This window comes from Ambystoma mexicanum, chromosome 13 (assembly GCF_040938575.1).
Source record: "Ambystoma mexicanum isolate Mex_15411 chromosome 13, UKY_AmexF1_1, whole genome shotgun sequence".
Classification (NCBI taxonomy): Eukaryota; Metazoa; Chordata; class Amphibia; order Caudata; family Ambystomatidae; genus Ambystoma; species Ambystoma mexicanum.
In genome coordinates, this window is record NC_090938.1 from 829455219 (window position 1) to 829480839 (window position 25621).

At 48.9% G+C, this 25621-nt stretch overlaps 1 long non-coding RNA gene across 1 annotated transcript in view; it reads left to right on the forward strand.

Annotated features, from left to right (window-relative positions):
• Positions 1–19762: 19762 nt before the first annotated feature.
• Positions 19763–25621, forward strand: part of LOC138520701 (uncharacterized) — a 61378-nt gene continuing 55519 nt past the window's right edge. The window contains exon 1 of the long non-coding RNA XR_011282867.1: positions 19763–20095. This is a non-coding gene — a long non-coding RNA (uncharacterized lncRNA). The remainder of the gene's footprint in view (positions 20096–25621) is intronic.

Consider the following 25621-nt stretch of genomic DNA (forward strand, 5'->3'; position numbering starts at 1 on the left):
GCTAGTATGGAGAGATTGTTCGCACGACACTCCCAGGGTCAGGCCTTGGATAATGAACTTCTTTCACTACGACAGGGTAATCAAGACCTATTGGCTTACATTGCGTCATTTAACAGACTAGTGGTGGAAACCGGATGGCCGGAAGATAAGAGAATCACGCTTTTCTACAGAGGCCTGCGAGGGGAACTTAAAGACGTTCTGGCCCAAGTGGTAAATCCGCCACAAGACTGTTCTGAATATATCGATCTGGTGGTTCAATTAGATCACAGGCTACAGAATCGGAAGGCCGACCGTTCCAGATTTGAATCTCGTGTTTTTTCAAGACCACAGAGCTCCGCTAAAGGAAATGATTCCGTGGAACCCATGCAAATTGGGGTCGTGAAAGGACCCCTAACCCAAAAGGAACGGGAAAGGAGAAGACAATTGCAATTATGCCTCTATTGCGGAAATTCAGGACACTTTCTTCGAGATTGCCCGGTGAAACCAAAGAAGAAGATGGTAGGAGCATCCGATAAAGGTGCCGAAGGTTCTGAGTCGGAAAACGACCTCGCCCGACAAGTGTAGAGGTCCGCTTGCCGAGCGTTAAAACCAGTTCTTTGACCTCGCATTTCGTCATGCCTATGGTCCTCGTGAGTCCAGAGCAGCCTAATCGTATGCATGCCATAAAAGCATACATTGAAAGTGGCGCGATCGGCAATTACGTGGATTGTGAAATGGCCGCCAGGATGAATCTACCTCTTTGTCCTAAGACGGTGAGAGACGTCATTACCACCGTGGACGGTACGGAAATAGCTTCCGGACCAGTAACTCACACCACCTTGGAAGTGACGTTGGTAGGCCAAGATGGACATCAAGAGAAGATCGTGTTTGACGTGATCAAGGCCCTGCAGTTTCAAGTTATTCTGGGAATCCCTTGGTTGGAGAAGCACAATCCTCAAATCGACTGGCGAGCAAAGACAATTCGGTTTCCAGAATGCGCTCCCACCTGTTATCCTCAGCCTCCCAACAAGCTGGCAGCAACCTCCTCTGAGACTCCACAATTGCCTCCTGAATACCGGGAATATCATGATGTCTTTCGGAAAGATCAAGCTAACACCCTGCCTCCTCACAGGTCATACGACTGTCAGATAGACCTGATTCCGGGATCCACTCCTCCGTGCAGTCGAATTTATGCCCTTACCGAACCAGAAAATCTTCACCTAAGGCAATATTTGGACCAATACCTGGCTAATGGATTTATCCGTCCTTCAAAGTCCCCAGCCTCTTCAGCTCTGTTCTTCGTTCCAAAAAAGGAGGGAGACCTGAGAACATGTATAGATTACCATGCCCTGAATCAGATAACAATCAAGAACAGATATCCGTTACCATTGATCCCAGAACTACTAGACCAAGTTAAAAGTGCCTGTATTTATACTAAGTTGGACCTCAGAGGAGCTTACCATTTGGTACGAATAAAAGAGGGCGATGAATGGAAGACGGCCTTTCGTACTAAGTATGGATTATTCGAGTATCAAGTAATGCCCTTTGGATTATGCAATGCACCGGCCGCTTTTCAGTACTTTATGAATGACGTCCTCAGAGAACTCATTGATGTGTGTGTAGTTGTCTATACTGATGATATTCTGGTGTACTCGGCCTCTGAGACTGATCATCGAAAACACGTCACAGCGGTACTGGAGAGGCTCCGTCAACACAGACTTTTTGCCAAGCTGGAGAAATGCGTTTTTCACGTTACTGAGGTCGAATTTTTGGGATTCATTTTGTCACCTAACGGAGTTCACATGGACTCAAGAAAAGTGGACGCTATTCTTAAGTGGCCCTCACCAACCTCAGTAAAAGGAGTCCAAAGCATGTTGGGCTTCGCCAACTTTTATCGTAGGTTTATTCCAGACTTCTCTCGAATAGTTCAACCCATTACAGCCCTTCTCAGAAAAAACAAACGTTTCGAATGGTCTACAGAGGCCGAACAAGCCTTTCAAGAACTGAAAACTAAATTCATCTCAGCTCCGGTTTGAAAACATCCCCGCCCGGAACTTCCCTATATTGTTGAGACCGATGCCTCCAGTCTCGCGATGGGAGCAGTGCTTTCGCAGAGGGACCCAGAAACAAACCAGTTGCACCCTGTGGCCTTTTGGTCCCGCAAATTTTCGGCTCCCGAAATCAACTATACCATTACCGATAAAGAACTTTTAGCTATTAAGTCCGCCTTTAAGGCCTGGCAGCACTATCTCCTGGGAGCCCGGCACACAGTCACCGTCATTACGGATCATCGCAATTTACAATACTTGAAATCAGCCAAAGCTCAATCCTCTAGACAACTCCGTTGGGGTTTATTTTTCGCCGAATTCGACTTTGTAATTACTTACCGATCAGGCAACAAGAATGGAAAAGCAGATGCCCTCTCCCGAGTGGCAGTAGATGAACTCACGACTAGTCCTGAACCCGTACCAATAATTCCGGAACAAAGAATCCTGGGTTTAATTAACACAAAATCCCTTGAAGATATTGAAGCGAAAGTTAAAAAACTTATAACTCCAGCAGAAATAAAAGATTGGAAACTCAAGGGGAAAGATTTTACAACGGAAAAAGACTTACCATACTTTCAAGGTAGATTATATCTGCCATGTACGGATTTACAATCACAGGTCATCTCATGTTACCATGACTCCTTAATGGAAGGGCATCCCGGCATTGCTAAAACGTCTGAAAAAGTAAAAAGACATTTCTGGTGGCCATCTTGGAGGAAGGACATTAAAGATTTTGTAATCTCCTGTGGTGTGTGCGCTCAAAACAAAAGTCAGAAGGAGAAACCATCAGGCCTCTTACATCCAATAGACATTCCTCCTCACCCGTGGCATACTCTCTCCATGGATTTCATCACAGATTTACCACCATGCTCCGGATATAATACGATCTTAGTAATTGTGGACCTATTTTCTAAAATGGCTCATTTTATTCCATTGAAGGGGTTACCCACAGCTTCAATTCTAGCCCGGGAATTCCTCGAGAACATCGTTCGGTTGCACGGCTTTCCTTCAGTTCTAATCTCGGATAGAGGAAGTCAGTTTATTTCCCACTTCTGGCGGAGTTGCTGTCGCTTAGCCCAAATTGACGTAAGGCTTTCAACCAGCCATCATCCCCAGACGGACGGGCAGACCGAAAGGACCAACCAAACTCTGGAACAATATCTACGCTGCATGTTGCAGCAAGCAGAAGGCACTTGGAAAGAAATCCTCTGGATTGCGGAGTACGCTTATAATAATTCAGTCCATTCTGGAACTGGAAAAACCCCTTTTTTCCTCTTGTATGGAATCCACCCTCGCACCTCAAATCTCGATCCACCTCAGACTCTTGGAACACCTGCTGTAGATCACCTGCACTCTACAATCACTCAAGCCTTTAAGGAAGCCACTTCTCATCTTCAGCAAGCCAAGGAACATTACAAGAAGGGTGCAGACCAACATCGAAAGGAAGCTCCCCAATATCAAGTGGGAGATCAAGTCTGGCTGTCCACCAAACATTTACCCTTAAAAGGACCACGTACTTTCAATCCACGATACCTGGGACCTTACCCAATCGCTGCCATAATAAATCCAGTGGCAGTTAAATTGGGCCTACCTACTCATATGAAAGTTCATCCCGTCTTCCACGTTTCCTTACTAAAACCCATGCAACCTGGAACCCGTTTGACAAAATCTCCAGACCCTATCCTACTGGATGGAGAACTGGAGTTCGAAATTCAGAACATCCTAGACTCCAAGATTTCCAAATCAAAGCTATACTATCTGATTGACTGGAAAAGTTATGGCCCCCAGGAACGGTCTTGGGAACCATCGGAACATGTGCATGCACCCCGTCTGGTCAAGAAGTTTCATCGAACTTTTCCCGACAAACCAAGACCCCCGGAGAAGACGAACTTGGGAGGGGCCTGGAGGGGGGGTGCTGTCATGACCACTGCTTCCAAGGAGTCAGGAGCAGCCCAACGCCCTTGGAAGCAGGTTCAAAACATTCATTGAAGACGCCAGCAAGTCCCTTTAGGGACCTTTTGGGCCTTGTCCTGGCACCAGTGGTGCCAGGCTCATTGTGGGGACTGGTCCCGGCACAAGAAGCGCCGGGCTCATAGCAAATACAGAAGTGCTTGGGTGGACCTACCTGCAGCAGACCATGCTGCTTCCTTACCGACAAGATGGTGTCTTCATCCTCTTCTGGCAGGAACTACTTTTCCTCTGGGTGGGGCTGGCACCACTCCCTAGGACTGGAACTCTTCTGGAAATTGGAACTCTTTTTCTTACCTGGGCGAGGCTGTGGAAGAAGACGCCTAAGCACTCCTGTGCACTATTTAAACCACACCCGATTGGTGCAACGTGCTTCGCGTTATTCTGCATCAGCAGCAGGACGCTCACCGTGTCAGCTCCAGGGAATCTTCCATTCCGGCTCCTGTGAACGCGAAATCTCCGGATTTACCTGATGAGAATCCAATCTTCAGTCTTCAGCAGCATCTGCAAAACAACAAAAACACAGATTAGCAAAGTCAAGGTCAGCGCTTCAACTTACCCGATCCACCGGAGTGTTTAAGGTATTTGCCGCATTCTTTCTCCGCCATCGAGCCCTGCAAAGACAAAAGAACATTGGTTAGTAACGTTCTGTTTCTGAACGGCTTACCTGTGCGACGTACGCTCCAAAGTCAGCTCGCACCGCACTCCGCCACCTGCAAGGCAAAAGAGAGACATTAAGGTGCGTTTAAAGGCCTAGAACAGACTTTCTACTTACGTGCCTTCATATGCTCCATCATCTTGTTCACTCTTCGGCACAAACCTGGGCATCATCTCCGGCGCCTTCATCATTCTCCATCTGAAAGGAAAAGACATTAAGGTGCGCATTAAAGTACTGTGGCATTCATTCTACTTACATGCCTCCACGAACTTTGGCATTCTTTCGCCATCATTTCTTCTCAGTGAACCCTGCAGAAAAGGGACATTAAAAGAGAACATTAAGGACTTTGATATATGCAAAATACGCTCGTGCAATTAACGGCGGCATCGCTCTCTACTTACCCTCTGCAATCAAGAGGCTGATCCCAAATCCAGTGAAGTAACTGGACCCAGAGCCCCTGCACAAGACGCAGGATGGAGAGCCCGGCATTCACCTATTTAAGGTGAGCACAGTTAGCAACCGAGTACCACGGGAGGAGAGAGTGTGGGGGTAGAGACTTCATCCAACCTTCCAGCTACTAATCCCCTGATTTTTCCACTTGTAGACATCTCACCCTCCAAGTCAAGCTTTCGGTGAGAAGGGGGCCAAACCAGGTAGCCAAACGAACCCTACGCCTAACATTGAAGACGGTTTCACCGCCCAGCCAAGACCCGCGCCTCGGAGGGAACCAGGTGAGCGTTACAATTCCTCCCTAACCCCCAGACTTTGATTTTCTGACAATCTTTCTATGAGTTCGATTTTCTTGCCTTTCCCAGAGAGGTTCTTATGTCTACACAATACTTTCAAGCAATCAGCAGTTTTGGCAGACAATGATTATAGGGTATAACTTTCCATAGTAGACAGGTTTAGAAAATCAGCTTTTTAGTGCTAAGCTTTGTGGTTAGTTGTCCTAAAGTATCTACAAGCACACTAAAGTGTATACTCAATACAAATCCCACCGCTGTACACCAGTGTTAGGCAGAAACCTGTGCAGTTCCCTTAGGGACCACTGCAAAACGTTAAGGACTACAGGAGTTAGCAGTAAACCCCATTGGTAGCAGTCTGCACCACCCAGATTTACTTGGTAGCTGTGGCTGAGCAGTCAGACTTCTCTCAAGAAGAGTTAGGCAGTATACAGAGCATACACAATAGGCAGGTAAACACAGTAGAACAAGCAAACACTGACCAGAGCTTTGGTGTAAAAGATATATAATTATTTATTTAAAAACACATCTAAGAAAACACACTGGCACTAATCTCAAGCAAGTTCAAAAACACAGTCACTAAAGTATGTACACTCCCTTAAAAGAATATGAGACAAGTCTTAAGTAAAGCCCCACTTATTTTCAGACAGCGGTGAGCGCTTAACGCAGATGGCACTCTAATAATTCAGTTTATAAAGGGAGAGAAAGGCAGAGCATAAATTGAAACAGATCCCAACACTTTCAAAAGAACACAGCAAGAGAGGAAGGCAGAATCAAACCGTGAAGTGAGAGTTCAGAAAGCCGATCCACTTTAAGAGGATCAGAACAAAATGTGTCCAAGGTCACACGGTTGAAAAGTGCACAAAAGTCTTGAAAAGGTTCAGAAAGAAGTTGGACCAAAAGAAAGGGACCAGTTAGATGGTCAAGAGGCCAGCCCAGTCTAGAAGGTTAAAGATTTACTGTCACCTTGTAGCAATCTATAGAAAGGGAGGCCAGGCGGACACAGTACCTTGAAATGGTGAGAACAGTCCAGCGGGGGCAGTTGTTCCTGGCAGCGGTTGCGAGTCGGTGCTTCGTCCGGCAGAATAGAAGATCTCGTCGGGGAGGAAAGCAGGAGGTCGTTGTGCTGCCAGGGAAGAAACCAGCCGCGGAGTTTCTCGATTCAAAGGAGTGGTCCTTTCTTTCGCGGTTCAGTGGTAAGTGGCTATCCGGTTGCCGGGGTGCTTCGCACGGGCAATTCAACCACTAGACATCCTGGTAGGCAAAAAGGAAAGCAAACTGGTTGTCCCCAGCTCAAGGGGAAGAGACTCTCCGCCAAGAAGATCTCCTCTGTGGTCGGGAAGTGGTGAGACGGTGCAGCAGGGCTCCACCGGTGGTGTCGTCGTTGCAGGTCGGCTCAGCTTCTCCCTCCTCGCATTCTCAGGTCCTGTGGCGACTTCTGAAGTTCCAGTCCCAAAAGCCCTGCTTTTATGCAAGAAACCCCCATTCATTCAGCCTAGCAGTCAATCAAACATGCTAAGTGGTGAGCCGACCGGCTCACCACTTGGGCCAATCACACAAGAGTGCGACTTGAGTTGCCAAGGCAACTCAGTCCAGGGTGCCTAAACCCCCTCCCACACCCCCTGTGGTACCCAGACAGAGTGGCACCACTTTTGGAGGCTTCTGTGGAGAAGCCCGCCAAAAAGTGGAACAAAGGACTCGACTTGGGTTGGAGTCACAGAAGAGAACACAAACGCCATTTTAGAATTGAGTTCTGGCAAAAAAAAACAACCGGTGAATTAATATTAAATAAATAACCCGGCGGTATGTTCGAGGCTATAGGAATTAAATAATTAGAGTTGGTAGCCTCGAACAATGGGAAAATCCCATAGAGATATATTTGCGGTCGAATATAAAAAAGTAGTATCCACTGCCACCAGCCAAAACTCAATCAGGGGGGACGGAGACGTGCCCCCTAGAATAACAGACCCCCGGGTAATCGAATTGCCCCGACCAGTACGTCCACAATATGATGGTTTGTACTGGTTTCTGTTCATAATTTGGGACTAGTAAAGCCAATGGTGACTTTACATGCCCTGGGAGACAGTAGTCAGTCCCAGGGTAAGGAGTCTATGGTGGGGTGTCACTATGACACCCCTGTGTCACTGCACTGAGGGTGCTGTGTAACACACATAGTAAAAACACATGAGGCCCTATGGAGTAAAAGACCCCATAGCCCATAAAACACATTAACAGTCAAAGGAACCCCTCAAATCATGTCCAAGAGTGTGAGGAAGAGAGACTCACTCTTGGCAGGAGAAAAAAACAAACTCCAGAAATCCAGCAAAGCTGCTGGGGGACTCACTAGGTTAGGAAATTCAGCCTAAACAGAGAATTCTCCCTAACAGCAGCCCGTTCACATACTAATGCAAATTCGAATAACTATACATTTTTCAATGTTTTCCTCAAACACTAGACATGTTTTTCTATACATAAGCACAATGGTAAAATTTGTTTTCAAGCTTAAAGTTAATCCAGTTTCAAGGAACGTACACATAGATTTCTGCAAAGGCACACGGTTTCAGCTATTCAACATTCTATTCCAGTGTTTGAATAAGGATGACGCTATTGGTACAGACACCATCTAAATTACTGTTCAGTTCAACTCTAGTTTAGCTCCAAGGTTTCTTAGTTCAGGACAGACAATCCACTCTCAGCAGCCACAACATTTTTATCTGTGTTGATACGGTGCAAAGTTCATTTTTCTCAGCTGGAGCCGAAAACGCAAAGTTTAACACGAGGCAGAAACAGGAGTTAATCAAAATGGTGGATGATTCTAAAACGGCGGCGTAGTCAACCTTATTCAGGTTCATTCAACTGCGATTTTCAGTGCGATGCGAATGCGCTTAGGCCAATGTTCGATATCAAGTGGTATTATGTGAAATATACTTTAACACTCCTCTCTCTTGGACTGACCACTTTGTGCTCTCCTCTCACCTGTAACTCTCTGTCCCTCAGGTAAAGCCCCCCCCAGCACTGCTACCTACCTTCTCTGTCTTTTGGCCCATGAAGCGTGTGTCAGTGGATCCGTTTGCCGCTACTTTATCTCCTCCTCCTACTCCTGCAGCTGATTCAAACTGACACAGCCCTCGCTAACCTTGTATCTTTCTATCTCCAACACTCTGGAAATCCATGCCCCAGTCTTGAGAATCCGTCTGAAGCCTACCTCCAAGAGCAACTCTTGGTATGACTCCAACCTTGCAGCCCTGAAACGCAAGTGCAGGGTGGCTGAGAGGAAGTGGAGGGCTTCAGGCTCATCCTCTGACAAACAGGCCTGCCCCCTGCTCCAAAGGCAATACTCTGTCCAGTCAAAAAAGATAGTCCACATCTCTGCAGCCTCTAACAACAGTGCCAAACTGTTTAAAATCTGCAAGGAGTTGGTCAATCCTTCTGTAGTCTCCACCTCTCCTGTTCCCTTCCAGGCCCTAAGTACAGCTCTGACTTCTCACTTCACCACTAAAATGCAGGACATCCTGTCTTCTCTCTTCTCTACTTCTCCCTCTACCTCTCAAGGCCCCCCTCCGGCCACCCCTCCCTCTCCTCCTCCTTTCTCCTCTTTCTCTCCAACAATACCTGACAACGTTTCAAGACAGGACTGATACATGAAATTGTTGTCCAAACAAGTGCTCCCCTGCTTCTCCAGAACCATCAAGAACAACATTGACACCCTTGCTACAGCCTTTGGCGATTTCTGCAATCACCCTTTCACCACTAGAACTTTCCCCTCTCTCCTCAAGCACTCCCTTGTGCAGCACCTCCTTAAAAAGCCTTCTGCCGATCCTACCAGTCCAGAAAAGTATCGCCTAATCTCTATCACTCCTTTCCTGGGCAAACTCCTGGAAAAGCTGGCCATCTCCCAGCTTACTCTCCACACTGAATCTGTTGGCTGTCTCCATGACCACCAGTCTGGGTTTGGAGCTGCCAGAGGCACGGAAACTGCTCTTCAGAACACCCATGAATATCTGCTCACTAATCTCGATTGAAGCCTTCCTTCTGTCCTCTTCCTCCTTGACCTATCCTCTGCTTATGACACGGTCAATCACGCCATTCTGATCAATTGACTCTGTGAGAACCTGGGCATCACCAATCAGACCCTGGAGTGGTTGTCCTCCTTCCCACTGGACTAACCCTCCTAGGTGCAACTTGGGTCCTTTCTCTCCACCACCTCTATCTCCACATGTGGTGTTCCCTAGGGCTCTACTCTCTCACCCTGGCTCTTCAATGTCTACTTGGCCCCTTCGGTCCACCTGATCTCTACCTTCTCCTCTAACTTTCAGTGTTATGCAGATGACAATCAACTCTCATTCAGGCTCCCCTCAGCCTCCTTTCCTCTCTTGCTCATTCCTGACTGACTATCTGCGATTCAAGATTGGTGCACCACCAACAATCTCTGTCTTACTTCCAGTAAGACTCAGATCCTTCTCATTGGGACTCCTGCTCCCGCTTTCCCTCTTTCACTCTAGCCGCCCTCCATGGACCCTCTTCCTTTGCCTTCCTGTGCAACAAAAAAACCTTGGGGTCATCTTCGACTCCCCACTCTCCTTCTCTCCTCACATCTCTGACATCTCTAAGAAGTCACACTACCAGCTGCACCTCCTCAGAGGTATTCTTCTTTTCCTCTCCTTCCCCCAGAAGCTCACTGTCTCCAGAGCCCTGGTTCTCTCTAGGCTTGACTACTGCACAAGCCACTTTCTCAATCTGCCTAACTCTACTCTTCACCCTCTGCAACTCATCCAGAACAGGACCGCGAGACTTGCCCTTGGCCTCAAGTCCAGGGACCGTATCTCTCCAGCCCTAAAATCTCTCCACTGGCTCCCGGTGGCTGCAAGGATCAAGTTCAAGATGCACTGCATTGTCCACAAGGCTTTCTGGGGTCGGGGTCTGCATTACATTCAACGCCCCTGTCCAAAATACCTTTTTTCGCCAGCCCTTTGCTCAGCTGCGCCAACTTTTTGAGGGTCAGATGTTTCTCCAGGGAGAGAGTGGGGTAGATATCTCTCCTCTGCAGGTGCCTCCCTCTTGAATGGCCTCACTGCCCCTCTCAAACCTGAGCCGGACCACCTGAAATTCCGGAAACAGCCCAAGACCTTTCTTTTTGCCTCTGCTTTCTCTCTCTCTCTCTCTCTCTCTCTCTCCCCTGCTGACCTACCTGTCTGCTGCGCTGACTGGTGGCTGGGCTAGCCTCAGAGTCTCACTGGGTACCAGGTTCCTCCATGACCAGTCTTCACTGCATTGCCTTCGGGCCTTCCGTGCGCTTAGGGACTTTAACTGTAACCCAACAGTCCCCTTCCTCCTGGCACTGACCCAGAGCCATGCTGCCCTGGCTGCACTTCCTGAGAGCAATGTTGCCCTGATTGCACTTCCCATTTTACCTACCCTTTGCACTTTGCGCTGTCGCACCATCGGAATGATATTAGGCCTAGTAAGATTGTTTGTTTTGTCCTCAGTCTGTCTCCCCTCCTTGTCTTGTTGTGCCTAGAAACACTTGTGTACAGGCACGTTCTAAATGACTTATAACATACCATATCATAGCTACCAAAACAAACCATATTGGCAGATTAATTATAGGGGTAGCGATAACCACAGTAATTATAGGTGTTGCGGGGGTTTCAGCCCCCACACAGCACACCCCCAAGATGACGGCAGCCACCCACTGAAGCAGCCCCACAGACTATATCTGGATGTTATCACCAAAGTAACCATGAAGAGGTGACATGGCTGAACATACCCACAGAAACATTAGCCAGGTGCAAAACAACACTAATGAACTGCTTGCTGACACCGAAAAAGCAATTACCATGAACAGCCATTAAAGCAAAATGTAAGCCGCAGCTGCATTGAAATTAATTGGGAAAGCTTAAAAATGAAACGCAAAGCAGATCTAGCAGAGCAGGCAGCATGTCCAGCCCTGTAAAGGACTCTGGGAGAGAGTTCAAGTCAGACGAAAAGATACAGCATCTATGATGACAGAAGACCGAAATCCCTCATAAACGCAAGCAGGGGAAATCATTTTTACGCTCCCAGAACACGTGACCTGGAGCTGGGGAACAAGGACCATTCAGATAAGGTTGTTCCCATCAAACTGAAGACAGAAGATGGAGAAAATGTCCTTGCTCTGGGCTTGAGAAGTAGAAAGTAGCAACATTAATGGTGGGCAGGCGGTGCTCTGAGCTCACCTTCCCCACCCATCATTGTTGGCTCACATGCTGGTCAATTTCCTAAACTGACAAGGCTTGCACAGACCTCCTGGGAGTGGTGCCAGGCTAGACCAAACATATTATTTGTCCCTATATACTGTAATTATGCCTATACTGTTCACCCAATCCAAATCTCGCTTAGAGCCCAGGGTTCTAACATTTGGTTGTGATGGCAGACCTGTTCAACACCTCATTGCATGCCTTAATGAGCTGAGAGTGCATTTGGAGCTGTAGAATCAATGTGTATATTCCTGCTTGAATTAATAAAGCAGCAATTTGTCACATTTCTGGGGTCCTCCGTTTTCTGGGCATGAGAGGATTTCCCTCAAGCCGAACTCTTGTATTTCTAGCTACACTTCAAGTGGTAGCAGAGAGATGGCTGCTCGTACCCTCAGAAACAAATGCCATCTCTCCCCTGCATTCCTGCCTGCTACGGAGAGCCGAAGATGGGGGTGGCAGACTGGGGGACGTGACAGCGAGCCGAAAGCTGCAGCAAACTTGCGGAGCTGGTGTAAGTATGAGTCCAGGAATCTGACAAAGACAGGGGGTGGGGACCGGGGCAACAGCTATGTTTTTGACAGTTGTTTTGTGTGCAGATTATGGAATATAAGCTAAATGGCAAACAGGGGAGGGCATTGAAAGGGTCCACTTGATGTTCATGTTAAGGTTTTGGTTTCATATGGAATGTTGTTACATTTTTGTTTTGGTTAGGGAACATTTGGTCTTGGGTGATCAGTTTGGGCAGTGAGCTTAGACTACTGACTTAAGAGTACAGATGACAACAGGTATGTACATATTGGATTTCCTGTGAGATATGTGTTTTAGCTTGTTTCATGGATGAGGGTTACCTGTGAGTAGGGTTGGCAGTAGGGTTGGCAGAAATAGCTAGCTTGTATTATGGAAGGTGAGTTCCTTGGTTTTTCCTCATGCAGGTAGACCTCTACAGTTGACGCAGTAGATAAAAGAGGACCACAAGAATAACTGGAGAAGTTCCTTCTTAGGTAGACGGGAAGGTGGCCACGGATTGTTATTTAAGTATTGTTAAGTTTGTCAGTGTGCTAGGGAAGTGCTTAACTGGACTTGTAGTAAAGGAGAAGCTGTTCACTATTTGTTTTTTGTTGCCTTGCTGTAGGATTTGTGACATCACACGTGCGGTTATTGAATAGGACGTAAAGTGCTTAGAAGGTGGCAGATTCTATCTCAGTGTAGTTGCGCTTGAATTGGCTCGAGGAGCACATGACAGAACTGTATATTGGCCTTTGAGTGCATAGAATACAGAGAGGGTGCTGCCTGCGGGAGAGCTAGGAGGGCTTGTTGTTATTCTGGCAGAAGTGGGTTAACATGTATGCTAAGTGCCAAATGCATTGTGATCAATAGAGGAGCACAGATTCGGTGGAAAACACATTGAGGTTTTCAAGCTTTCCAAAATGTGACATTATTCGGGTGAATTTGAGAAGCGTGTGAAAGAATGATGGACTGGCCTAGGATGGAGGTTGAAGCGAAAGTGGTTGGTGGGGTGTGCGTGCTGAGGGCATTTGAACAAGTGGTGGGTGAGTTTATTGTATTTGTCGTGTGTGAGTGCTGTTGAATGTGTAATGTGTGGGGGAATGCATTCAATTGTGTGTGTTATGTGTTCAAAAATATAGTAACTGTGTGCGTTGTTTTTTTTTTCTTTCTTTTCCATGTCCTCTCTTTTGCTGCGGGAGGCTAAGATATGTTGTGTCCTATGTTCAAGCAGACGGCTCAGCTGTGAGCTGTCTGCAGAAAGATGGAAAACTCCTACATAGGAAAGTTTCTTTTTTAAGAGTTCGAAGATTATACTCCTGCAGCAGGCATTGGAAAATGACCAGCAGTGAAGGAAGGGGGAGGAACCCAAGTAGGCGAGGCTGGCTTTAGTTATCTCGGAAGGCAATGCGGCATTCAGCAGATTTTTGTTTTAACCTATATCTTGGACAAAATGAAATAAAACAAAGTAGGGAAATTGTATTAAGCATCATGGTAGGCAACTGAAGTGTGATAAATGGAGTAAGCACCCACAGAAGCAATGGTTTTTAAGATGGACAGGAGTTTGCGAGAAGCAACACATGTAGAAATTGTGAATGTTAATTTCCATTACATGACAAAAAAGGCAATGTGACTTTTGTGCATTGGGGAAAAAGTGCATGGAATTTAGGTATTGCAAAGTGCAAAGTAACAAAGGCACAGTTTGTTTTCAAGGATTGGGAGGTAACTAGAGATATGACAGAGGCGCAGAAAGGGGAAGCTTTGGTAAACTTTGGATTTTTGAATGACTGGGACAGAGTGTGGGGGCTTATGAGATGTGATGTGGGGAGCAGAAGAGATGTGGGGTGTGCAGTGAGTTAAGTAAACAAAGAGTTAACATTATTTAATGATTGTGATATACGAGATTGCACATTTATATTGGGATAATGAATAACAAAGTTCTTGGAACAATTTATGAGTGCAGCAGTTGCTGAATTTGTAAAGCTCTGCCTTGCAAACTGTAATGACAAAGCATTTAGTTTGTGTTGGAGGTTTAAACGTGTACTTTCTGCAGCCCCTTTTGGGCCACTTAATGGTGAGCATCACTTTGTCTGCATGTGGGACTGCACAGGAGAATGGGTGGGGCCATAAATAACATACATAGCAGGGCATGTCGGTATGTAAATAGTGTCTGGCGTGGGGAGGCAATACGTAAGATTTCATTTATATTATGATGAAGCAACATTTGTTTTATATAGAAGGTGTAAAAAAAGGTTTTGTTTGGCATTGGAAGTGGTACAAGTATCAGAACATGTTAAGTTATGTTATGTTAGCATTACTTCTAAAGTGCACGGTTTCCCAGGGGTATCTTGGTGCTAAGAGAAGGAGACTGCGACTACAAGCAGCTCAGCCTAAAAGAAATGACTTTTAATGGCCTTCCTAAAGGCTAGAGAGTTAGTGGTTTTCCTAAGAGCAAGCGGAAGGTCGTTCCATAGAGTATCAGCAGCTATGGGGAACGCCTGACCTCCGACCCGTACCCGTGTATAGATCGGAATCACCAGACGATTAGTCGAGGCGGAGCGCAGACTACGTCTGGGAAGATAATGGGTAAACGTAGCTTGGAGATATTCAGCGCCCTGGTCTTGCAGGCCACGATGAACTATCCATAGTGCTTTAAAGTGGACCCGCTGGGCCCTCAGAAGCCAATAAAGGGCCCGAAGCACAGGAGAAATATGTGCTCCATAAGATGTGCCAGCAGCCACACGGGCAGCTAGATTCTGCAAACATTGCAGCCGCTGGATCAGGCCCTTCGGTAATGCCAGGTACAGGGAGTGCAGTAGTCTAGCTGGGATAATACCATGGTTGCCACCACTGGAGGTCGCAGTGGGGCAGGAATCATGGGTAACACCTTCCTTAGGATCTTAAGCTGGAAATGGCCGGCTTGACAAACCGCAGTGACTTGCTTGCCCATAGATAGTGACACAGTCAAAATAACTCCCAGGTTTTTAACCTTATCAAAGAAAGGACTTGCCAGCAGAGCTAGAAAAACAGTGGCAAGACCGCTACCGATGAGCAAGGGCGAGCTCTGAAGAACAACATGGCTGGTGGAGGGCATCACCCCCCTTGGACACAAGGGGTCCAAAAGCACACCTTTTTTAGTTTCTGGTTAATATTTCTGTAAATAACAAAAGCCTATTGTCAATGCTTCATTCCACACAAACAATGGTACAGAGTTTTTGTAACTGTATAGGAGTACGCGAGAGAGCAAGGGTTCCCACACTACTCAGCCTATATGCGATGCCCCATTGGCAGGGGGGATGCCACACTGGTATATACTGCCACATCCTTCTCACCAAGAGTTGCCCATTTCCAGGACGTGCATGGCACCCTCACCACCCTAGGCCCAGGCTCATTGATTGATGCTCCCTTTGGAGATAGTCACTACCACCTCGCAGGCTTCTCTGGATTACATGGCGCTCCACAGTGAGGGAAAGGAGATCTGCATGACTGTTGCTGGGCCCGCCCCATGCCAAGATAGGCCCTTACTTAATCCCGGGTCGTTGCTGGCAGTCTGGGCCAAAGGAAACGAACTTCCCTAGGGCCCCCCACTACAGCAATTAGCGCCAGGCTGCTCTTGGCATACGCAGGCAGAATTCCTCAAAGGACCCCTCACACGCTGCCGCTGCTAATGCATCGGGCTGCCCCATGAATACGCAGCCCACCTTAAGAAAACCTTGGGGCCCCCTCCACACGCTGCTGCTCCTAATGCATCGGGCTGCCCCATGAATACGCAGCCAACCTTAAGAAAACCTTGGGTCCCCCTCCACACTCTGCTGCTCCTAATGCATCGGGCTGCCCCTGGAACACGCAGCCCACCTTAAGAAAACCTTGGGGCCCCCTCCACACCCTGCTGCTGCTAATGCATCGGGCTGCCCCATGAATACGCAGCCCACCTTAAGAAAACCTTGGGGCCCCCTCCCCACGCTGCTGCTCCTAATGCATCAGGCTGCCCCTGGAACACGCAGCCCACCTTAAGAAAACCTTGGGGCCCCCTCTACACCCTGCTGCTGCTAATGCATCGGGCTGCCCCTGGAACACGCAGCCCACCTTAAGAAAACCTTGGGGCCCCCTCTACACCCTGCTGCTGCTAATACATCGGGCTGCCCTGGAACACACAGCCCACCTTAAGAAAACATCGGGGGCCCCTCCACACCCTGCTGCTGCTAATGGATCGGGGTGCCCCATGAACATGCAGCCCACCTTAAGAAAACCTTGGGGCCCCCTCCACACCCTGCTGCTGCTAATGCATTGGGCTGCCCCTGGAACACGCAGCCCACCTTAAGAAAACCTTGGGGCCCCCTCCACACCCTGCTGCAACTAATGCATCGGGCTGCCCCTGGAACACACAGCCCACCTTAAGAAAACCTTGTGGCCCCCTCCACACCCTGCTGCTGCTAATGGATCGGGTGCCCATGACCATGCAGTCCACCTTAAGAAAACCTTGGGGCCCCCTCCACACTCTGCTGCTGCTAATGTATCGGGCTGCCCCTGAAACATGCAGCCCACCTTAAGAAAACCTTGGGGCCCCCTCCACACTCTACTGCTCCTAATGCATCGGGCTGCCCCTGGAACACACAGCACACCTTAAGAAAACCTTGGAGCCCCCTCTACACCCTGCGGCTGCTAATGCATTGAGCTGCCCCTGGAACACGCAGCCCACCTTAAGAAAACCTTGGGGCCCCCTCCACACCCTGCTGCTCTAATGCATCGGGCTGCCCCTGGAACACGCAGCCCACCTTAAGAAACCCTTGGGGCCCCCTCCACATCCTGCTGCTGCTAATGGATCGGGCTGCCCTTGGAACACGCAGCCCACCTTAAGAAAACCTTTGGGCCCCCTCCACACCCTGCTGCTGCTAATGCATCGGGCTGCCCCTGGAACACGCAGCCCACCTTAAGAAACCAGACTGCCCCTGAAACACGCAGCCCACCTTAAGAAACCTTGGGGCCCCTCCACACTCTGCTGCTAACCTTGGGGCCCCCTATACTCTGCTGCTAACCTTGGGGCCCCTCCATACTTACTGCTAACCTTGGGGCCCCCTCTACACACTGCTGCTCCTAATGCATCGGGCTGCCCCTGGAACACGCAGCCCACCTTAAGAAAACCTTGGAGCCCCCTCTACACCCTGCTGCTGCTAATGCATCGGGCTGTCCCCGGAACACGCAGCCCACCTTAAGAAAACCTTGGGGCCCCCTCCACACCCTGCTGCTGCTAATGCATTGGGCTGCCCCTGGAACACGCAGCCCACCTTAAGAAACCCTTGGGGCCCCCTCCACACCCTGCTGCTGCTAATGCATCGGGCTGCCCCTGGAACACGCAGCCCACCTTAAGAAAACCTTGGGGCCCCCTCCACACCCTGCTGCTGCTAATGCATCGGGCTGCCCCTGTAACACGCAGCCCACCTTAAGAAACTGGGCTGCCCCTGAAACACGCAGCCCACTTTAAGAAACCTTGGGGCTCCCTCCACACTCTGCTGCTAACCCTGGGGCCCCTCCATACTCTGCTGCTAACCTTGGGGCCACTCCATACTTACTGCTAACCTTGGGGCCCCCTCTACACGCTGCTGCTCTTAATGCATCGGGCTTCCCCTAGAACACGCAGCCCACCTTAAGAAAACCTTGGAGCCCCCTCTACACCCTGCTGCTGCTAATGCATCGGGCTGCCCCTGGAACACGCAGCCCAACTTAAGAAAATTTTGGGGCCCCCTCCACACCCTGCTGCTGCTAATGCATTGGGCTGCCCCTGGAACACGCAGCCTACCTTAAGAAACCCTTGGGGCCCCATCCACACCCTGCTGCTGCTAATGCATCGGGCTGCCCCTGGAACACGCAGCCCACCTTAAGAAAACCTTTGGGACCCCTCCACACCCTGCTGCTGCTAATGCATCGGGCTGCCCCTGTAACACGCAGCCCACCTTAAGAAACTGGGCTGCCCCTGAAACACGCAGCCCACTTTAAGAAACCTTGGGGCCCCCTCCACACTCTGCTGCTAATCCTGGGGCCCCTCCATACTCTGCTGCTAACCTTGGGGCCACTCCATACTTACTGCTAACCTTGGGGCCCCCTCCACACCCTGCTGCTGCTAATCCATTGGGCTGCCCCTGGAACACGCAGCCCACCTTAAGAAACCCTTGGGGCCCCCTCCACACCCTGCTGCTGCTAATGCATCGGGCTGCCCCTGGAACACGCAGCCCACCTTAAGTAAACCTTGGGGCCCCCTCCACACCCTGCTGCTGCTAATGCATCGGGCTGCCCCTGTAACACGCAGCCCACCTTAAGAAACTGGGCTGCCCCTGAAACACGCAGCCCACTTTAAGAAACCTTGGGGCCCACTCCACACTCTGCTGCTAACCCTGGGGCCCCTCCACACTCTGCTGCTAACCTTGGGGCCACTCCATACTTACTGCTAACCTTGGGGCCCCCTCTACACGCTGCTGCTCTTAATGCATCGGGCTTCCCCTGGAACACGCAGCCCACCTTAAGAAACCCTTGGGGCCCCCTCCACACCCTGCTGCTGCTAATGCATCGGGCAGCCCCTGGAACACGCAGCCCACCTTAAGAAAATTTTGGGGCCCCCTCCACACCCTGCTGCTGCTAATGCATTGGGCTGCCCCTGGAACACGCAGCCCACCTTAAGAAACCCTTGGGGCCCCCTCCACACCCTGCTGCTGCTAATGCATCGGGCTGCCCCTGTAACACGCAGCCCACCTTAAGAAACTGGGCTGCCCCTGAAACACGCAGCCCACTTTAAGAAACCTTGGGGCCCCTCCACACTCTGCTGCTAACCCTGGGGCCCCTCCATACTATAAGCACTTTTTAAATATTTTTGAAGGACTATTTTTTTTTGTTTAAAGCGACTGCTTAGGCATAGTAGTAATGCTTTACAGTGTGTAATGTGATTTCCACTTTTTGAATAAAAAATGTAAAACGGCTGATGCACTGGGGTTAAAGTTAAAAGCTGCATATATTTATATATATTGCAACCAACACCTAAAAGACCCGCACACCAGCTTCCTGTCTCTGCCTGCCCTTGCGTGGTATATATTTCCTCTAGCCTACTGTTCTTCCTAGGGGGATGGGGGGGTGGACTCGCTCTAGCCCTTGCCTCTGCTGCCCACCTCCTTGTCCTAGAGTGGCACAGCTGAGTCTTCAGACACTCAGGTAAGCAGGGGGTGCCGAGGACAGATACAAAGTGGGACAAGAATGGTAAGTAAGAGCAGGAGCATTACCCTGCCCGCCTGCACCTGTCTCCCACCAGGCCAACTCTAACGCCCTAAAGATGGCTTCTCTACCCTGTTTACCACATTCCATCCGCCAGCAGGATGAAATGCTCGTGCTCCTCAGGGAGAGTGTGTGGGGGGGGGGGGGGGGCAAGAAAGGGAAAAGAAACAGCCAATCCCATTCTCAATATGGCTCCCAGGCCCCAGAGGAGAACCCTTCATCTCCAGGTCAGGTCAGCACATGACCTCACAGCTGTGGATCACTTCCTCCTACAGGCTCTTCGGATGTCACAACCCCACCCTCGCACTCTAAGAGTCTATGAGGTCACAATAGGCAGGCAGAACACCTTAGAGTCTCGGGGAATGGTCCAGAGATGCCTGACTGTGCTGACGGGCCACCTCGAGCATCCTTTCCAGAGCCTGAGAAGAGGGAAGCCAACTGCCTAGGGTCAAACAGAGCTTCTGGGTCTGAGCTGAGACTCAAACTGTCCACATGCCCTGATGATGTCAAGCAGGGCCCTCTTCCTTGCTAGGCCACGCCCTCTTGGTCATGTCCACCAGTGACTATAATGAGCCTCCGTACAGTTCTCTGTCACTCTCTGATGAGGCCCGGAAGTCCCTGGAGACCACGCCTGCCTGGGCCATAGTCCTGCTCTGCCTTGCCTGCATCATCCTCGTCATGCTCTTTGGCGTCACCTGCATGGTAAGAGGGCCACACATTGCAAAGGGGCGGGGCAATGCGTGGAGGGGAAACCGGACATGGGGGTTTGGGATCCAGCCAGAGGTTATTGCCTCATTACGAGGTTGGAAACTCCCATCCGGGTGCAGCACCCGCAAATGGACAATTACGGGGCGGGAGGGTGGTAGCGCCAGTACATTATGTTCTGCTCGCAGGTGCCGTTACGGCCAGTAGGTCAGACCAGGTGGCTGCAAGGGCACCCCCGAGCAGAACTCCTAATGTGGCGGTACGGTAGCAACGGTGCCGGTAGCGATACCGGCGCCATTGTTGCCTTACCGCCATACTTGTAATTGTGTCTAAAATGATCACGGAAGAGTGTAGAAACACTTAACCAACTCCGTTGCAGGAACGTTTTAGGAGATCCCTGCCATGCGGACCTTGGGGGTCTGTGAGTGTGTGTGTGTGTGTAGGTACCTGCCTCTATGAATGTACATGTTTGTATGTATTTTTGTGTTCATGCATGAATGCATCTGCATGTGTGTCTTGTTATGAGCCGACAATTTCATTGCGTTTATTTATAAACAGGAGGTGGTGGGACAACAGCTTCTGGGGTTCAGAGTTTATCTGCAACAGAACAGGAACCCTACCCTTGCGACTGAGCAACTCAAGAGTCTCAGAATGGGGCAAAGAATAAAGTAGGGGTTCTGCTTCAGGTGGCCTCCCCAGGTTCTCCAAACACAACACAGCCTTCTGGGTGTAGTGTTCAGCTGCTTCTTGACTCGGAGCAAAGTCTCAGGCAAAAAGCAGCCAACCCTTCTCTAACTCTAGTCTTCTTGACAGGCAGTTAGGGCCCGCCTGGTTATGGGTAATCCAGTTTCATAGTACTGGGTCCACTTCTTCCCGCTCCAGGATGATAGGGTCGCCTAGCCACCATAAAAGGGTTAGGGGGGCCTTTGTAATCCCTTAGGGATCTCCCACCCCTCTTGCTCTGTTCAGGTCTGTCTTGCCTTCTCTCTTTCTGCTAAGGGATAACTTGTCCCTCCTCTCTGTCTTTCCCGCTATCAGGCTTTTCTGGCCCTTAAGCGGTATTTTGCCTTTCTCATCCTTAAGGGATATGTTGTATGAAAGACACCAAGCCCGCGCAGTGTTAATAACAGGTTTATTCTTCCTAAAAGCAGCCTCTGAGCCACAGCCATTTCAGGGTTCTTGAATCCAGTGAGATCAGAGATGGAAGGGAGGAAGAAGAAAGAGAAGTAGGACAACAGTAATATGGGAAGTGCACAGTGTCCACGGGCCAATGATGGCATTGTAGAATATAATAGGATAGCGCCCCCTTCTGACGAGTAAGGATATAATGCACGTTACCCACACAGGCAATTGGCCCCAGAATGTCAAGTCCAGATGTGGTGGCCTTTCCTCATCTTAAGCCTCTTCTGCTTGGCCAGCAATTCCAGTTGACTCGCTGACTCAAAGTCTTCATCCTTCTAGAGCAGGTGTCTGTAACCGTTGGCTCTCCAGATGTTTTGGACTATGACTCCCACAATCCTTCATCATTATTTATGCTGGCTAGGGCTAATGGGAGTTGGAGTCCGGAACATCTGGGAGTCAAAGGTTGGAACCCCTGGTTCTATAGTAATAGCACCTCCACCAAGGTTTATGCATTCCTCCGGCTGCCTCTGCTCCAACTTCTCTCCTTCCTGCTTTGTTTGCCCCTCCCCCACTTTTGGGTCAGCTTTTCATAGGCTCTGCCTAGTCTTTGTACTTCTTTCAATACTTCTGATAGGTTATCATCTGCACTCCTTTGTGAGTGGTTTTTAGATTGGCTGCATTTTTTTGAGGAACTCATTTGCTGCTCCCACTGATGATTTGTGACTGTCTGAAGCAATTACCTGTCTGGTGGCCATCTTTACTCCAGGCAGAAGTCGCGCCTCCTCTTGGGTTTCATCCTGGACCTCAGCAGCATTCATGCTCTGATCCCTGTGGCTAGTCCACATTTGCAGTGCTTTCTACTACTATTTATTTTTGCCTGTGGCATTTCTGTCCAGGCTTCCAGCCATAGGGTCGACCACCACACGCTCTCGACCCCATAGCGGAACCAATACATAAAGCACATCCTCTCTACCATTAATGTTCAGCCAGGTCTTCGTCAACAATGTTTGGTCTAGCAGGACTCACGCCAAGCCCCGCAACCACCGCATGGATGCCACTTGCTCCTAACAGTGTTCCTCGCGCCACACACCCTCTAGTTAGCCAATGTGCCTGAACTTGGAGGGATTGCATATCTCGCCAAGACATTGGACGTGGAGGTAAATCGAGGTTTGGTGGTGGACAGCACTTGAAGGTGTTCTTGGGGAGAGACCATTTAGTGAACTTGGAAGGGATGTGGGAGTGGCTACGAGGTTACACCTGACTGGTGTTGGGGCTGGTTAACACTTTGCATCGGATAGAACTTTGATACTGTGCATGTACCGCACCTGAAGTATGGGGAGTAGCTAGCGTGTTGCGCTTGAAGGAGTTGTGAAGACAGATCATGTGAAGGCAGAAGGTAGCCCTGTACTTCATAGGGTTGAATGTAGAGTGTAGCCAATGTGGAATCCAGGTGAGTGTAGAGTGTGGCCAAAGTAGTGAATCCGGGTGAGTCTAGAGTGTGGCCAATGTACTGAATCCAGGTGAGTCTAGAGTGTGGCCAATGTACTGAATCCAGGTGAGTCTGTGGCCAATGTGCTGAATCTAGGTGAGTCTAGAGTGTGGTCAATGTACTGAATCTAGGTGAGTCTAGAGTGTGGTCAATGTACTGAATCTAGGTGAGTCTAGAGTGTGGCCAATGTACTGAATCTAGGTGAGTCTAGAGTGTGGTCAATGTACTGAATCTAGGTGAGTCTAGAGTGTGGCCAATGTACTGAATCTAGGTGAGTCTAGAGTGTGGTCAATGTACTGAATCCAGGCAAATGTAGAATGCAGCCATTGTATCAAAACTGGGTGAGTGCAAAATACAGCCACTATAGTTCGTCTAGGTAAAGGTCGAGCGCACCCATTGTATTGAATGGCGGTGAACGGATAATGCAGTTTATGGATCGATCCTAGGTAACTACATTGCAGCCACTCATTTTCATTAATCTGGCCACTCTGGAATAGGGCGAATGGTTTCAGAACTAAGGGATTCACAGAAGTATAACCACCGTATTAAACCTTTCGCACTCCATGCTTATGGAACTTCAGCCACAAGCTATGGACGCATTCCCTCACACACTCACACCAGACTAAACACAAAGCACAGCACCTCTGCCATCAGAATGCAGCTATGTCCTATTCGGTGTAGCTGGATCCATAATTGAGTGTCTTGCACTCGCACGCTCCATCCGCATGCCTGACCATCGTGGGTAGCTTATTGGGGCTCAGTCCACCCACCTACTCCCTACTTCGGCCAAATTCACACATGCATTATAATCCTCTCTGGCTGTCTTTTTGCCACATGTGGACTTCGGTCCCTCAAGGGTACTCCCCCCACAAGCGCCTTGAGGCCATACTTATTTGATAAAGGCACTATATAAATGACAAACCACTACTAGTGAAAATCTCCTGGTTACGAGCACTCTGCGGCGCACACGTCCTGCAGCTTCCTTCTGCCCTTGCACGTGCTTTCCATGGGGATCGAGTGTGAACCACAACACTTTTGATCATGGCTGGTTTGAGCTATCTCCACACTCACCAGTCCCAACACCAGATGAACACCAAGATTGTTTGAATCCCTGCAGCGGCCAAAGCCCAGAATCCAGTATAACCACAGACCTGCATGTAGGCCCTGCGGGCAGAGAAGTGCCCACACAACATAGCATTGTCTCCTTCCATAACGTTTGCCAGCACGTGTCCCGTCCACTCTACCCGTTCTTTCGAGTCTACCCGGTCCGTCCTCGCCACACGTTCCATCCACTCTGCCGATTCCATCCACTCTGTCTGTTCCATCCACTCCGTCCATTCCATCCACTCCATCCGTTCCATCTGCTCCATTCGTTCCATCTGCTCCATCCATTCCATTTGCTGCATCCGTTCCATCTACTCCATCATTGCATCCGTTTCATCCAGTCTGCCCATTTCATCCACTCTGTCCGTTTCATCCACTTCGTCCGTTTCAACCACTCCATCCGTTTCAACCACTCTGTCAGTTTCATCCAGTCTGTCGGTTCCATGTTCATTTTTTCCCGTTCCATCCACTCTACCCGTTCCATCCACTGTATCCACTGTGTCATTCTTTCCTCTCCATCCATCACATCCACCCCGTCCCTCCATTTCATCCACCCCATCCTACTCCATTCATCCCATCGACCATTCATCCCATCCGTCCCATTCATCCATCCATCCCATCCATCCATCAAATGCATCCATCCATCCATCCTTCCATCCCATCCACTGCATCCCATCCACTCCACTCCATCCCATCCACTCCATCCCATCCACTCCATTCCATCCCATCCACTCTGCTCCATCTACTCTATCCACTCTGTCCATTCTGTAAGTGACTCCAATCAAGCAATCCCACTAAGTTGGTGTCTTGTCTGGAATGCCCAAGGGAAGCCCTTATTTATACATTTTTATGGCAAGTTATAATCTGGATGATGAACCCTTGTATAACACCCCTCTCTTAGAATCCCCACTGACCCCACTGAGCCAAGAAGTAGGCTTGTTTTGCAAATTTAAAAGGTTTATTTGAAAAATTAAACAATATATATATATATCACACTTTTATAATAAATTAATAATTGATATCACACTTATTAATATAATGTTGATCAACAATGGGTAATCTGACACTAGCACACCTCTTTACAATCAATGAGGAGTTGGTATAGGATGGATAAGGCAGCGAAAATACTTTTATGGTTTCAAGGGAAAAGCAATGAGGAATGAAATGCAGTACAGAAATAACTTGATAAGATTTTAGCAAAAGATAATATAATCACTTTTTCTCTGGCAATTCACCCCCCCTCCCCCCAATGGAATTGAATACCTATCTGTCCTGCACTGTCTGCTTTTATGTGTTTAGAAAGTGGGTGGAGAGGCTAGCTTCACTAAGCCTGCCCGTCTCTTAATTTGATAGGTCAATAGACTCTTTGGTCCCTGATTTGGGAAGGGATAGTGTGTCAGAGTGATGTCATTTTTATGACCTGCAGAAATGACACTCCCCTGGTCAATGTGCACACAAATCTATTTCTGATCCAAATACATATTTCCCAGGTGCACAAGTGGTTGACATTACATGTACATATTACACATTGCTTAAGGTAGTCTCTGTTCCGACTCTGGCGTTTCTAGGAGCTTGCATTCAAAAATGGCAACTTATTTTCGATTTTAGTGGGTTTGCAACATTGGTTTTTCATCAAAAATTATACAAATGTACACCCCCCTTCTACACATATCCCATTAAATTTCCAGGTCGCTAGCTTAAATACTGTGCAATATTCATAATTAGCGGGGTTTTGCACCAGAACATCACACACATTGGAGTTTGGTCTTGAATTGTGGGCACAGTTTTCATTTTAAGGATCCCCAAAT